This window comes from Oryzias melastigma, linkage group LG14 (assembly GCF_002922805.2).
Source record: "Oryzias melastigma strain HK-1 linkage group LG14, ASM292280v2, whole genome shotgun sequence".
Lineage (NCBI taxonomy): Eukaryota > Metazoa > Chordata > Actinopteri > Beloniformes > Adrianichthyidae > Oryzias > Oryzias melastigma.
Window position 1 is genome coordinate 8,733,457 of NC_050525.1, and position 13,712 is coordinate 8,747,168.

Below are 13,712 nucleotides of genomic sequence, written 5' to 3' on the forward strand. Positions count from 1 at the left end.
TTTTTCTTTGAATTTTTAAACCTTTTACTTTTCAAATAGCAAAATTTGATGCACAGAAATATTATTTTCTATCTTAAATATTTCAGTGTTTTTGATTTTGAGATTCACCATTTCAATGGCCCAGAAATTCGATGGAAAAAAATTGTTTTGCATGGTTTTGTTTGTTTAGAACAGTGGTTTTCAACCTTGGTCCTGATTATCTACTGGCCTGCTTCAGTAGCTACTGCTCACCTGGATCAGGTGTGCTCAGTCAATCAGAAACTAGGCTCACTCAATGCAGCTAATCAGCAATAACTGCAAAACAAGCAGTACAGTTACTCACAAGAAACAGGGTTGGAGATACCTGGTTTAGAAGTCATTATGGAGCTGAATTTGGCAGAAAGCTGCTTCTCGAATCTGGTAGTCTGCTTGAAAAGTTGATTATGGACCTACAACAGTGTAAATGTATGAAAGTACAGTGAGGGGGGAAATGTGCTGTAATGATGATTTTCATTTACTTTAGAAATATAAAGGTGAATTCATAGTGTTTTTTTTAACAGGAGCTGTAATTATTAAGCACAAAACAGCAGCTTTTCTCCATTACATAGGACAATATTATTATTTTTAACTGTTTTTTGCACAAAGAAACAGATCTACAGTTGCTTTTGTGTTTTAGTTTGTAAAGCTAATGTTCCGAAGTGGCCTGAATGTTTTCTAGTTACTTGCAGGGTTCACAGAACTGCAATAGTTTTACCTGAAGCTGAGGAACAATTGCCTATGTTTGTGGGCATTGAGAGGCCAGCAGGTCCCATCTCTGCACGGAAAGCCAATAAAAAGACAGCAAGCGTGAAGTGAGAGTTTGATCGTGGTTGCATTAGGAAGCAAAGGACACCTGGCCTAAATAAAAGGTGCTGCGACACCTTCAAGTGCTTGAGATTGGGAGCTTTACAAATATAAAACCTTCTATTAAATAGAGATGGGATTCTATTTTTTTGCTTTGTCATATAAATACAGTCACAAACGAGAGATATCTAAATCAGACAAAATGATCAAAGTTTTCAAAGGTTGGAGCATTTATTATAACACGAGTCTTTGGGAGTCTCAGGGAGAATCTTCCCACTTTCTTTCACATGACATGGATGTAACAGAATATCCTAACAGTCGTCCAGCTATTCGCATTAATCTTCAAATATTTATAACTGAGGTGGCTGTGAGCTGCAGTGATTCACTGGATTAGACGCACAGGCTGAGGAACAGTTGAGCTGCGATCGAACGATTTAACCTCGGTTCATCTTTATTCATGTAATACAATTTAAGCCCATTAATTAAATCTTTGAGTCCATAAAAACTCCAGTAAAAACTTTGAAATGAAGCAGAGCTTTGTAATAATGGTCCAAAATTGGGGCTTTTTTTGGGTGTTTGAGTGTAAGATAATGATATGGGAGCTAAAAGAGTGAATTATCAATTTGCTAACTGATCTAGGTCTAAGTCCTCAACTCATAGAATAAAATAGCAAATGCAAATGGTTGAAATGACTTTTCTGTAAGCATGTGCTTCCCTCTAGACAGGCTTTGGCTGCTTCTAGTCCAGGGAGGCATTTGGAAATGTCATACCAAGTGGAGGCTTCCGGTCAGACACTGAACTCTGGAGAGGATTTCGCTGTAGGCTGAGAACTCAAGCCTTGGAAAACAGCTGGAATGAAGAAGCTCCACCAAGGGTCTGATTTACTTAAGATTTGCATGATTAAAAACATGTTCAAACTTGGGAGTGCGTGCAAACTCATGTTGCATTAATGTGCAAACCAGATGCATATTGAACTGTGTGTTAAATGGAAAAAATAATGAAGTTGTTAAACATAAATAAAAGGTTGCAGCAAAAGATTTGCAACTATGCCACACGTGCTTGAAATACAGACGTTAACTGACACTACTTTGTGCAGAAACAGCTCCAGATACTGTTGCAACAAGGAAGAGAAAATAGCAAGACGAGTAACAGAGAGAACGCATCTTTTCTACCCGTGTTTTGGAACGCCAGAGGCAAAGATTATTAAGACGTATCGCCTGTTCACTGTTACAATCTGAATGAGTACAGGCGTGATTTGTTTTATTTTCTCTTTATTGCAGTATTGCACTTCTAAACTTGGATGCATCTCTTTTGCAGGTTATGTACATTCTGTCCATCTTCTGCAGCACTGGGATCTTTCCTACTTTCCTTTTTTTTTCCACAAATACCCACAATAATTTATTTCAATGCGTCTATTTATACATGTAGTTTCTTCAAATTTCAGTTTTCAAGCTCCCCTTCTAAACTCATCAAGCCCACACTGAATCCTCATTTAAATACTGTTGTGTGTACCCGTTATCAATTGTGCAAGCATTCTCAGCTGATAACCTGCAAGCCATAAACAAACAGCACGGGTAATAAATTTGCCTGTCCAAACAATCTGGTGCTCTTGCATAGGGATCTTAGTAAATCCGGTGTTCTGCCTTTGGTCTTTGGCAAGTGGTGGAAATCTGAATATGGAGGAAAGACGGAGGCAGTTTGCTGTTTATCTTCTTTACAAAAGGAAAGTCTGTGTCTAAAACTTCAGTCAAACAAAGGGTGGTGCAGCATAAGCAGCAGTAAACAGGAATCAATCTATTCGAAGACGGTCGTCTGTGTTATTTCTGATAATGCTCACTTTATCAGCCATGATCCCGCTTCTAACATGGTCTCTCACAAAAGAAACAAATATTCAATCCATTTTTAGTGCTTTATTCTTCCTATTTTTTAGGTTTAGGTCACTTTTTCACAAATGCTAGACTATTTCATGGGTCATGCGGCCCGTTGTCGCTGAGCAGCAGTGACCTCGACTGCAGGGGCAAAGGAAAGCGCTCTATAAGCTGATCGTCCTGATAGGGTAAATAAACATCAGTTCGGAGAGAAAGTTCACCTCTAACCGCTTGACTTTGTCCAGATCATGAAGGAAAAGTTCGTTTTGAAGTAGTCTGCTCATTCAGAACATTGTGACCGGAACTTCTTTTTTAGACGCCCAGCAGCCAATCAGAATGGAGTATTCACCTGGACTATGTAAGTGCAGAAACACGTTTGTTTCTTTTGGCTGTATCTTTGTTTTTTGGAGTATTACTGCAGACAAAATTCTTTTGAGTTCTGCTTGTACTGTTTGTCATGTCTGCATGCAGTCTGTGTCCGTTTGTCTCATCTCTTCCTTGGAGCAGCGACCCTGTTCATGAGAACCTGATACTGACCTGTGAATATGTCTCTGAGAAATTCCCTGCACTGCAACTTTCCAATCCATGAGTCTTGCCCCAGCACCATTGCCACCTGCCATTTTCTCATTCTGAAGCCTGAAGGAGATCCTCACACCCCACCCTCAGTGTCAGCCCTCTGCCGTGCACCCCTCCACCTCCACTGGTGCACCATCTGTTGATCACCGTCCACGAGTCGTCACCGCCAATGCCTGTACGCCCACTGATGAGCGGAGGCTGTCACCCCAGAATTCTTCGTTCTGCCTGAGCCAAATAAACCCTTTAGTTACTCATTCTGTGCCTGTGTTCATTGGGGTCCAAATCATTTCACTGTTGATGTGTTTTGTGCTCACAAGTTACTCTTACGAGTTAAAACCTAAAAATTTTAAACAGTTCAGACAATAAAAATGAAGGGAAACTTTCTCTCTGGCCTGTTTTTGTACAAAAGCTACAATTTGTCATGTGAGTGCGAAATGTTTAAAATAACGATTGAAGTACCAATAATTTAATATCTTTTTATTTATTTCGTAAGTGGCAATGGTATAAGCAAGATAACTATTATCAGAAAGCTTATGGACATTGCGGTGACCGGACCCTGTTATGAATTTTCCTGAAAATATGGGAAGTTTTCCCACAAAAGAAAAGGCTTGCAAACAAAACTAAGTGGAGCAAAGTCAATTCACAGCCCCTACTCGAATGTAAAGCAGCCCAGAATGTTGGAATCTAATGTCAAACAGTTTGCTTATTTCTTTATGCCATGGGTACGGCCCGGGGGCCACATGCGGCCCTTAAACTGTAATAAATGATTTTGCTAACCCATATTAATGTTTATTTTCCCTGTAGTTCATTTGTCTCCCAATAGATGGCGCACTACAAATGAAATCACCTTTGTTCAGGCACAGAAAGCCATTCTGCACTGTTATTTTTCTGATATTCATGTGTGATTTCCTAGTCGGAGAGTCATTTTTCCGATAATTCCAACACCGGAAGGCATGCAGCATTTCCCTGAGGGACACCGACCCATTAATGAAAATTATACTATAATAAGAAAAACAAAACACTTTTTTTAAATAAAAACTCCAAAATGTTCTGTTTTATAGTAATCTATATTTAATATTAAGGCATGTTTTTGTCCAGATACAGTGTTAAATATTTATTTTACCAAAACATGCCACAAATCTGCTACTGGTCCCATCCTCTGGCCCTCGAATAAGAAAGTTTGCCCATCCCTGCTTTATGCCAATCTAAAATTCTAGTTCCAACATCTTTCTCACCTCTAACTTTCCTGCATGTTTTTGAACTATTAACAAAAATGCCAGAGCAGAAATAATGTGTCCATCTCCTGTACAATAATTGGACAAATAAAACGTTTTATTATCAAAATAAAAAAACTCCTGCAGACTCTGCATATTCCCTCCAAATAAACTTGTGATCTCACAACTTCTGGCATACAGAACTGCTCTGCCTGTGAAACGCCCGCGGTAGGAATTAAAGCTGTGCTGCCGATGGATCGTATCACCTTATCGGGCTCCTATCTCTTTTTGCTTCCATAATTTTCATCCCCGAGTTTCCATAAAACTCATTTGATGGTATCTTCTAAAATGTGTGAAGGAGTTTCCCACATTAAAGGTTTAAATTTGCCTAATTCCACGGAATTACAAACACCTGAAATCCCACAAGCATATTTTCTAACAGCTACATTTGCTGCTGACAGTCTAACATCCTAAAGTTAAACAGATTGAAGAAGAAAGAGCTGCATTGGGCTTAAGTATCTTAATCTGTACTGAATGGCTTGTTTGTCAAGGCTTCACCAACTCAGCCTCAGAGGGAGATGGGGGTGGATGCTGCCGGTGGCGCTGGATATGGATAGTCCTTTCACTGAAAGTGAGCCTCTCCCAAACACACAAACAAACAGCCTACATGAAGTTGGAGCAACATTTTCATGAACTTGTATTATTTTAAAGTTCCATCATGCAAAGCTTTAAAGCCTCAGAGATTTCTTGAGAATCCCATTCTCGCTTTCATTTGATTCATGGCTGCTCGGGCGGTGTGTTAATTGTTGACTTAGAACCTCATTGATCAGATCCTCCCTGTATCAATTGAAAATTGACCAAAACTCTAAAGTAATTAGAATATAGATCAATGAAACGGTCCCGCGTCAGGGAGGGCGGGTGCTTTAGCTGAGTGGTCAGATGATTGTCTGCGTGCCAGCCCCACCCGGGCCGCTCAATACTTGTTTGCAGTTAGCCTGCACTTAAAGACATCAGGCTTTTCTCAGTCAGTTTCTTGGCACGGCTGCTAATTTATTAACTGATTATTGACTAGAAGTTGTTGTAAATAGAAAAGGGATCAATGCAAAGATCAAGAACTACAAATGCTACAAGAAGACCTTAAGCTATGCTCAAAGAAAGAAAGTACAACCTTTCGCTTCCTTTTTTTAAATGGATGCAGGTTTGATGTTTGGGATCAACATTTTCAGCAGCTTTGACATGTTTGTTCTTAATTTACAAGTGGACAAAGTTATGCTTAGAATTTTTCAGAAACAAAAAGTGTTTTATTGTTATCGTACTATTTTGATAAGAAGTTGAAATGAGTATCATTAACTGAGATAATGCTGTTCAAATAGCAGCAATGTGCAAAAACAAACAAAAAAAACCCAAATTTTTAAGCTGTAATGTTTTTTCATTGACCTGCGGTTGTCAAATCCCACTAATGAACAGAACAGAAAGGTTGACAGCTTTTTGATCAGCCATCTCTTTTGCGTTTTTCAACATGTGCCTTTTTTATTGGGGTTGCTGCAGATCAGTCCTGGGTTTAGCTTTAATCATCTCAGCAGCTCTGGAGATGTAACATCCAAAATTCTTTCCTCTGGTCCCTTTGACTGTTTTTATTTTGAAATTTCAGTTTGTCATTACTTATTTGTGTGTGTTTTACTTCTTTTTTCTGTTGTTTTGTTTTTTTTTCTGCACGTAAAGCACCAATGTATAATTTGGAAATACTTTGCTGAACTTATTGGAATCTCATATGCTGTTTGTTGTCAAATTGGTAGAAATATTTCCCATGAAAATGAAGCATTTGGAAAAACTTTAGGGTGTTTTCATGTCCATCCAGCACAAAAAAGAAAAATTGCAGACACGATCTGTTTTTTGCGGGTGTGATTCTCACTTATGATAACCTGTTTTATACTCTTTAACTTTGGGATCAAAATGACCCTAAAGCTTAAAAGTCACACTGATCATTTTTTTAAATGCATTCCCAGTGGTCTTTATATTATGATAACGGTGTTTTTTAGCCAAAGTCAAAAAACGGTGCGGTTTTCCAGGACAGTTTCTGCAGAGCAGCAGGAGATCATCAAAAATTCGCCTCAGAATTTTAGGTGGGACTGTTGGCGTCTTAGTTTAGACGCTCTCCTGCTAGCTTACAGCTCCTCACAACCCCTAGTTAATGTTACAGGTGCAACAAAATATTGGAGCAATCCAGCCATACAGTTTTGAGGCAGATTTCCTTGGATGAGGAAAACAAATATGTACATGGGTCAAGTTGTCTACCACTGGATGCACCAGAATAGAGCGGAGCAGGAAGTTCGCGGCCTTCTGATTGTAGATTTTACGTAACAACTACAAGCTTTTCCAACGTCTTTTTTTTTTAATCTGCTCCTGATTCACAACGATATTCACAGCTGCAATTTTGAGCTCAATTTTCTTTATATATGTCCTCCATGTTTTTAAACATTGGAGTGATTTTTAAAATCTTCTGTTTAAAAATGTATAGAGCCTTTACGTAACCATGCAGAATGTTCTTATTCAGAGGGTGGCCTAAAAAGGAAAATACCTTTTGAAGTTAAAGAACTGAGAAAAAACTGTAATTTAAATCTTTGCATCTATTTAAATCATTTTCTAAACCCGCTTTTGGGGTCACAGCATTGCTAGAGCCTATTACTGTTAGATGAAGGTGGAATACATCCTAAACAGGTCACTAGTCCATTGCAGGGCCACGCAGACACAAACAACCAGACACTAACACAGGGGCAATTAAGAGTCACTAATCAACCTATGAAGCATGTTTTTGGACTGTAGGACAAAACTGGAGCTTCTGGGGAAAACCCACACACACATGAGACGAATGTGCAATTTCCACACAGGAATAACCCCGCTGGGATTCATACCCTCTCATTGTTGGGTGAGAATGCTAACCACTACACCCCTGTGGAGCCCACCAAATTAGAGTCTTAGCTATAAATGTATTTTGCATGACATTGTTGCAATGGAAAGAATCTTTCAGAATAGAAACACTAAATTAGGTCAGAAAAACATATTTTAATCGCTTTATGTTGTGTGGAGCAGTTTGACAATTGTGTTCATTCTTTATAATAAATAAATACAAAAGTATTGTACTGATTGGAACTTTCAAAGTCTAAGGTTATATTAAAAAGAAAAAAAATGTTGAAAAAATGTGCAAATTGCATATAACCCTTTGAAAGTGTCTTTCCAATAGGATGTCGATTGAACCCAAACGTTTCATTTTTATACAAACAAGTCCCAACATAGAATTCTTCAGTTTCCTACAAAGGATTACAAAACATATTTTGGAAAGAAATTGTATATTTTGCTGCGGAAACATCACTGTGTCTTATTGTTGCTCTGCTACTAAGAATACATCACTTATAGGTCATCTTCTGGGTTTTTTTGTTTCAGTTGTTCAGCTCCGAGTACGGAGCCTATTCAGACTGAAGGAAATCAGAGCAAACTGGAGCTCAGTACACCTGGAAACAACCCGAAACACCCTCAAGAGATGGATCAGAGAACAATTCCTGATCCTGGACAGGTATCCGATTGGGTGCATCTGGACTAGTGCTGGGCAGATCGATCCAAAATATTGATAGTATCGATCTAAAGTTGGTATCGGTATCATATGAATACAGATAAATATCAATATTTCCACTCTTGTTTAAAACTTTTCTGTATTTTCAAAAAGTACCCAGTTGAGTCACTGGAATCCAATCGATACCCAAATGCTAAGTATCGCTCAGCCCTAATTGGGACTAAAAAGTGTGTTTCAGATAATCATGGGAAACAAACTCCTTTTCACCTTAAGCAAAGCAAATGTTTCCAATCTAAATACAACTTAAATGTAAAATTTGGACATTTTAATATACATCTTAAAAATAATAGTTTACAAATAAAAATTAACATTTTTATGCAAAAAGTTGTGATAGCATACACAATATAGAAAATCCATCCCAGAGATTAAATAGCCTCTCACCTTTGCGCCTGTAAATGCACAAGAGCAGCTCTATGTAGGCACTCAGGCACTCATGATCAATCATTTTCCATTTTACTCCATATTTATAGAATTTTCTCCTTTATCTGGACAGTGAGATCAACATGAGCGATGATGAAGAGATGTTTATGCGTAGGCTGGTCATCCTGATGATTTCTGCAACCATTATGCTGTTGTCCTTGAGCGATTGAGAGGACAGAATTGTTTTCCAAACTATTTCAAGATATACATTTTTCAGCTTCAACCTGACAAAACTTTTCTCCGCCTGAGCATCATGTGTCATACTTAGGATATATTTGGAGGAACCTGAAATTCTTCCTTCTGTCGTGTATTCACATAAAAAGGATCTATGATAGCCACAGTCGTTATGTCCCTGAAGAGCAATGATGGGACCATATCTGCAGAGCTTTGTAGCCTCCAATGAAATTTACTTTTCAAAACATGTTTTCATTTAATATTGTTAAAGTTTGTGGATTTGTCTGTAATTTTTAGTCTAGAATGAGTCATGGGTGATGCCTCAGAATTGTGCTTGTGACTCAATAACAGACTAAAATAAGACGCGTGTGCATATTTCTAATGTTTGCAGTCCTTTCATGAAGGACATTAAAACACAACATGTAAAAGTTCTTATTTACTTTGGTAAAACAAGATCATGTGACTATGGAACAGGTTACAATGCAACATTTAAGGTCTTGTACCATCTATCCTGTTAGCTTTATTAAAACCTTTAAACAGGACACCCTGCCTTTCTGTCCACATTGTTCCATGGGGATCTTAGACCCACTCAGCCCTGGAGTCTCCTCTTACTGCATGAAGAAACTGTTTTCTTGGTCATTCAGTCGACAAAGAGGCTCCGGCCTGAATACATTACCCTTGTCCAGACCTGTGTCGTATTAACCTTGACAACACTACCGAAACAGAATGTTATCTGTTGACCGGGTCACGTCTCAGAGTGATGCCCCTCTGTTCCTGCGTGCTGAATAATTCATGGGAGACAGGCAGAGAGGGCAGATAGAGCCTGGACAACTTCAGAGCCAATCATTTTGCAAAGTGTACATACAGCACTCTCGTGCTTATAGCTATTGATTATGTGCCACGTTAGCCAGAAGCTTGGCAATAGATTACAAATAAAATAGACGACAAGACGGTCTGACTGTCCGCGCCTGTTAAGTGTTGGCTCTATAAAAGGAGCGGGGGGTGCATTGGGGCGGGAACACGGAAAGTTAAGGATTGATGGGCCTTCACTTTAACTTCTCCTTAGGATGAAATACATAGATCGTTAGGAATAACCTCTTAATTAGGCTCCACATGTCAATGCGAGAGGGCCTTGAGAAAATTTTAGGTGCGGACCCTTAAAAAGAGGATTTGTCTGTGACACCTTAATCCGTTAAGTCACTCCTTCCTGTTGTGCTGCAAAGCCGATTTGAAGTCTGCTGATAGCATCAGCGACCGTCAAAGAGATGGCAGCGCTCAGACAGAGGAGCACCGATATGCAGATATTCAGCAAACGTTGGCACACTTGGAGGATTATTCCCAAATTCTGGCAGGTACTTCATGAAGACGTTTTTCCCCTAAATCCATTTTTTGAGAAAGTTTAGATATAGAGTCACAATCAAGTTTCAGAGAAAAGTTTGTATAAAGACGTGGACTCTGAATGTCATCTTCTGTATTTTGTCTTTAATAATTAAAGCATAAATAATAAAAAAGGTATTTTTTAAAATGAATTAACTCTTAAATTAACTTTGTAAAGTTATTCCTGTTTAGGTAAATAGGCAGGGACGTTTTACACAATTTGAAAAAAAAAAAAAAAAAACTTCTAGCTAAATAATTGCAACTTATATATAACTGTCTGACAGTCCCATCCGATGGTTGGCTCCACAAAGTCAATTAATTTCTGATAATGTGCAATTTAAGGGGGAATTTTCCTGCTTTTATCATAGTCACAAAAAATATATTAAATCAAATATTAGGACTTTAAATCCTGTTGTCTTTAAAGTTTATATTGAGGGCTAAAGATGATCTGCAGCGGCAGAAGAACACACCGGGTGACTCTCCTGTCAGCTAAGAACAGGAAAACCTGAGGTTACAATTCACACGGATTCACCAAAATGGGGCAATAGAAATTGGAAAAACGTTGTCTGGTTTGATGAGTCTCCATGTCTGCTGTGAGATTTGGATGGTAGAGTCAGAATTTGGTGTCAATAACATGAAAGCATGGATTCATCCTACTTAGTATCAACGGTTCAGGCTGGTGGTGGTAGTGTAATGGTGTGGGGGATATTTTCTTGCCACACTTTGGGCCAATAAAGCAGGGTTATAACGGCACAGAGTATTGTTGCTAAATACGTCCACAGTGTACCATCTTCTGATACTACTTCCAGTAGCATAAAGCTGGAATCATCTCGGACTGGTTTCTTGAACATGACAATGAGTTCACTGGACTCTAATGGTCTCAACAGTCACCAGAACCCAATAGTTCCCGTTTGGGATGTGGTGGATTGGCATCATGGATATTCAGCTGACAAATCTGCAGCAACTGTGGGATGCAATCAAGTCAATGTAGACCAAACTCTGAGCAATGTTTCCAGTACCTTGTTGAATCTATGCCATGAAGGATTAAAGCAGTTCTGCAGGTTAAAGGGAGTCTAACCCAGTATTAGCAAAGTTTACCAAACCAAGTGGTCGGTGAGTGCACATTAAATATCATGTTAGGTGATACAAATAGGGAAAGTTCACCTCTTAGATCTTGTTTTTGTCTAGATAATGAAGTAAAAGTTTGTTTTAAAGAAAAAACTCAAAAAGTATTGCTTTTACTGCAACAGATATTCACTAATAACAGATCATTAATCAAAAATCAAACAATTAATTTCATTAACTAATGATAGCATTTTGATCAACATTTAACTCAAACTGTGGGACATCATGTCATCATGCTTTGAGTTGTGGGTTTCTGGTTTCCCAACAGTTCAACAATAATATTGAACATTGAAGCTATGTGAATAGAATGTCTTACACTATGCCTTAAATAATGGATACCCTGCAGCCAATCATAATCAAACCATGTTATGATTATTTTTAATCACTTGTTAATAAATGCTAGTCAGAACCTCAGGAAGCAGAGATTTGTATGAATCTATAAATCTGTGTACCATTGATGTTTCTTTTTCGGCTTTGATGTCACATTAAAAAAGGATCACTCTGACGCAAAACGCTTCACAAATCATCTATGAGTTGATAGATTAAGATTTCCAGAGGGGCCTGAATGCATCACATGCTATCCTGGAGTCAGTCTAACATCAAAGATCTGCTTACGGGAAATACAAGAACTGATCTGACTAAATCTCTTCAGCTCTCTCTTCATATCAGCTTAAGGTTTCACCCCCCAGGAGAAAAACACTCAAAAATACATACTGAACTGCAAGCTCTCATCAACAAAAATGTTGACTCATCAATACAAAGGCAATAAACACATAAAAAGTGTATGAATAAATTAAATGCATAAACAGAGCAGCCCTGGAAAAAGAAAGATCATTTAAACTAGAGTTAAGCACTATTGATAAATTAGATAAACAATTTTACAAGTTCAGAGTTTATATTCTAATATCTTCATATCCAGTTATTTAAATGTAGCATACTTTTTATTTGTTGGTGCACCCTTTTGTCATTACTAATTAATGTAATTAATGTAACTTCATAATCCAGAGCGCCTTATATAAGGATTATTTCCTGTTGTGTTACTGAAGTCAAAGTAATTTTAGAAGTACACGGCGCTCTGTCAAAATGTCAGTCTGTTTTTTACAAGTTACAAACAAGGTTGGGCGTTATTGTAAGTATGCTAACGTGGCAAACGTGTTGCGGCGTTGGACTTTTTTTTTTACATGTTTCTAATAAGGTTGATAGTTAGCATAGTCACATTAATTTTTGTTTTAGTGCAGTATCACCTGTTTTTTGTGTCACAAAGAAGGCTGGAAGTTACTGTGAATATGCTAGCATGGTTAACACTTCTAATTAAGCAAACATGTAGCATTTTACAAACATGTTCTAGGGTACGTCTAAATTCCTTCATTACTCACTATATAGTATGCTCGTCATTTTCTAGTGCTGTCCAAATCTACAACTCCAAAATCCAGTGCACTAGAAATTTCCCAGAAGAGATGCTCACTCGAATGGCTAATATAGACCACAATGCATTGTGTTTGAAAAGTTTTTCTAGAAAAAAGGTGTTTAAATGTCATTTTTTTAATAGACTATCTACATTTTCATTATCAGAACACAGTGACATCTGAAGTAGACGTCGTAAAATGCTTGTATTGATACGATTTTCACTTTGAGAAATCAATGATGTCAAACTTGCTGTTTGAAAATAATTAAAAAGTAAAATAGTGAGCATGGTGTCCGAATTGCTATATCCAGGGCATTATATAGTCCTAAGCTATATAGTTTTTTAGTAGTTAGGGATTAGGGTGGAAATTCGGACATACCCAATGTCAGTTTTTTACAAGTTGCAAACAGGGTTGGGCGTTATAAACTAAAATGAACGGGACTCTAAATGAATCATGTGATCAGGACATCCCTCTTGGCCTTAAAAAGAACCAGCAGTCCAACACAGTCATATTGGACGTTCATATGCTGTATCCTCATGTGTTTCTTTAGGCTGGGAGACATTCTTTTGAAAACAATCTGGCCAGGTTTGGCCAGGTCTTCTGGACTCATTTTTCCATTTAATATTGGCAATTACAAGAGCTGTGTGCTCCTAATAAGCAAGCAGAGCCAAGTGGCACCATGACAAAGCAAACTGGGCTAATCCCTGTCACAGTCCTCTGATTTCCGGCCCCTATTCTCCCAGCTCTGAGGAGCCATTCCCTCTCATGCTGAATTTGAAAAAGACTTACGCCATCATCTCTTCAGCTAAAACATCGAACCTTATCATCTGTGCAAACCTGCACAGTTTCTTTGTGGAGCGGGAATTAAAGTGACTGCTGGAGTTTTCCTTTTCTGCTGACTTGATCCCACAGATGGGAAAAAAGTGCAGGAGATGCAGGAGGGAAAACGCTGCGAATGGACGAGAGCAGCGGTCTGCTGGGGACAAGTGCATTTTGCTAAGAGGGAAACAAATGTCAGAAAATGAGGGTTTGACCTCATTGATGTGGATTGTTATGGAAGTTTTTCTAGGCCATAATTCTAAGTTTTATGCATTTTTCAATT

The 13,712-nt window shown here is 38.3% G+C and overlaps 1 protein-coding gene across 1 annotated transcript in view; it reads right to left on the reverse strand.

Moving 5' to 3' along the window:
- The window catches only part of gabra3 (gamma-aminobutyric acid type A receptor subunit alpha3), a gene marked incomplete in the record, with an annotated part of 167,556 nt that overhangs the window by 96,787 nt on the left and 57,057 nt on the right, over positions 1–13,712 (reverse strand).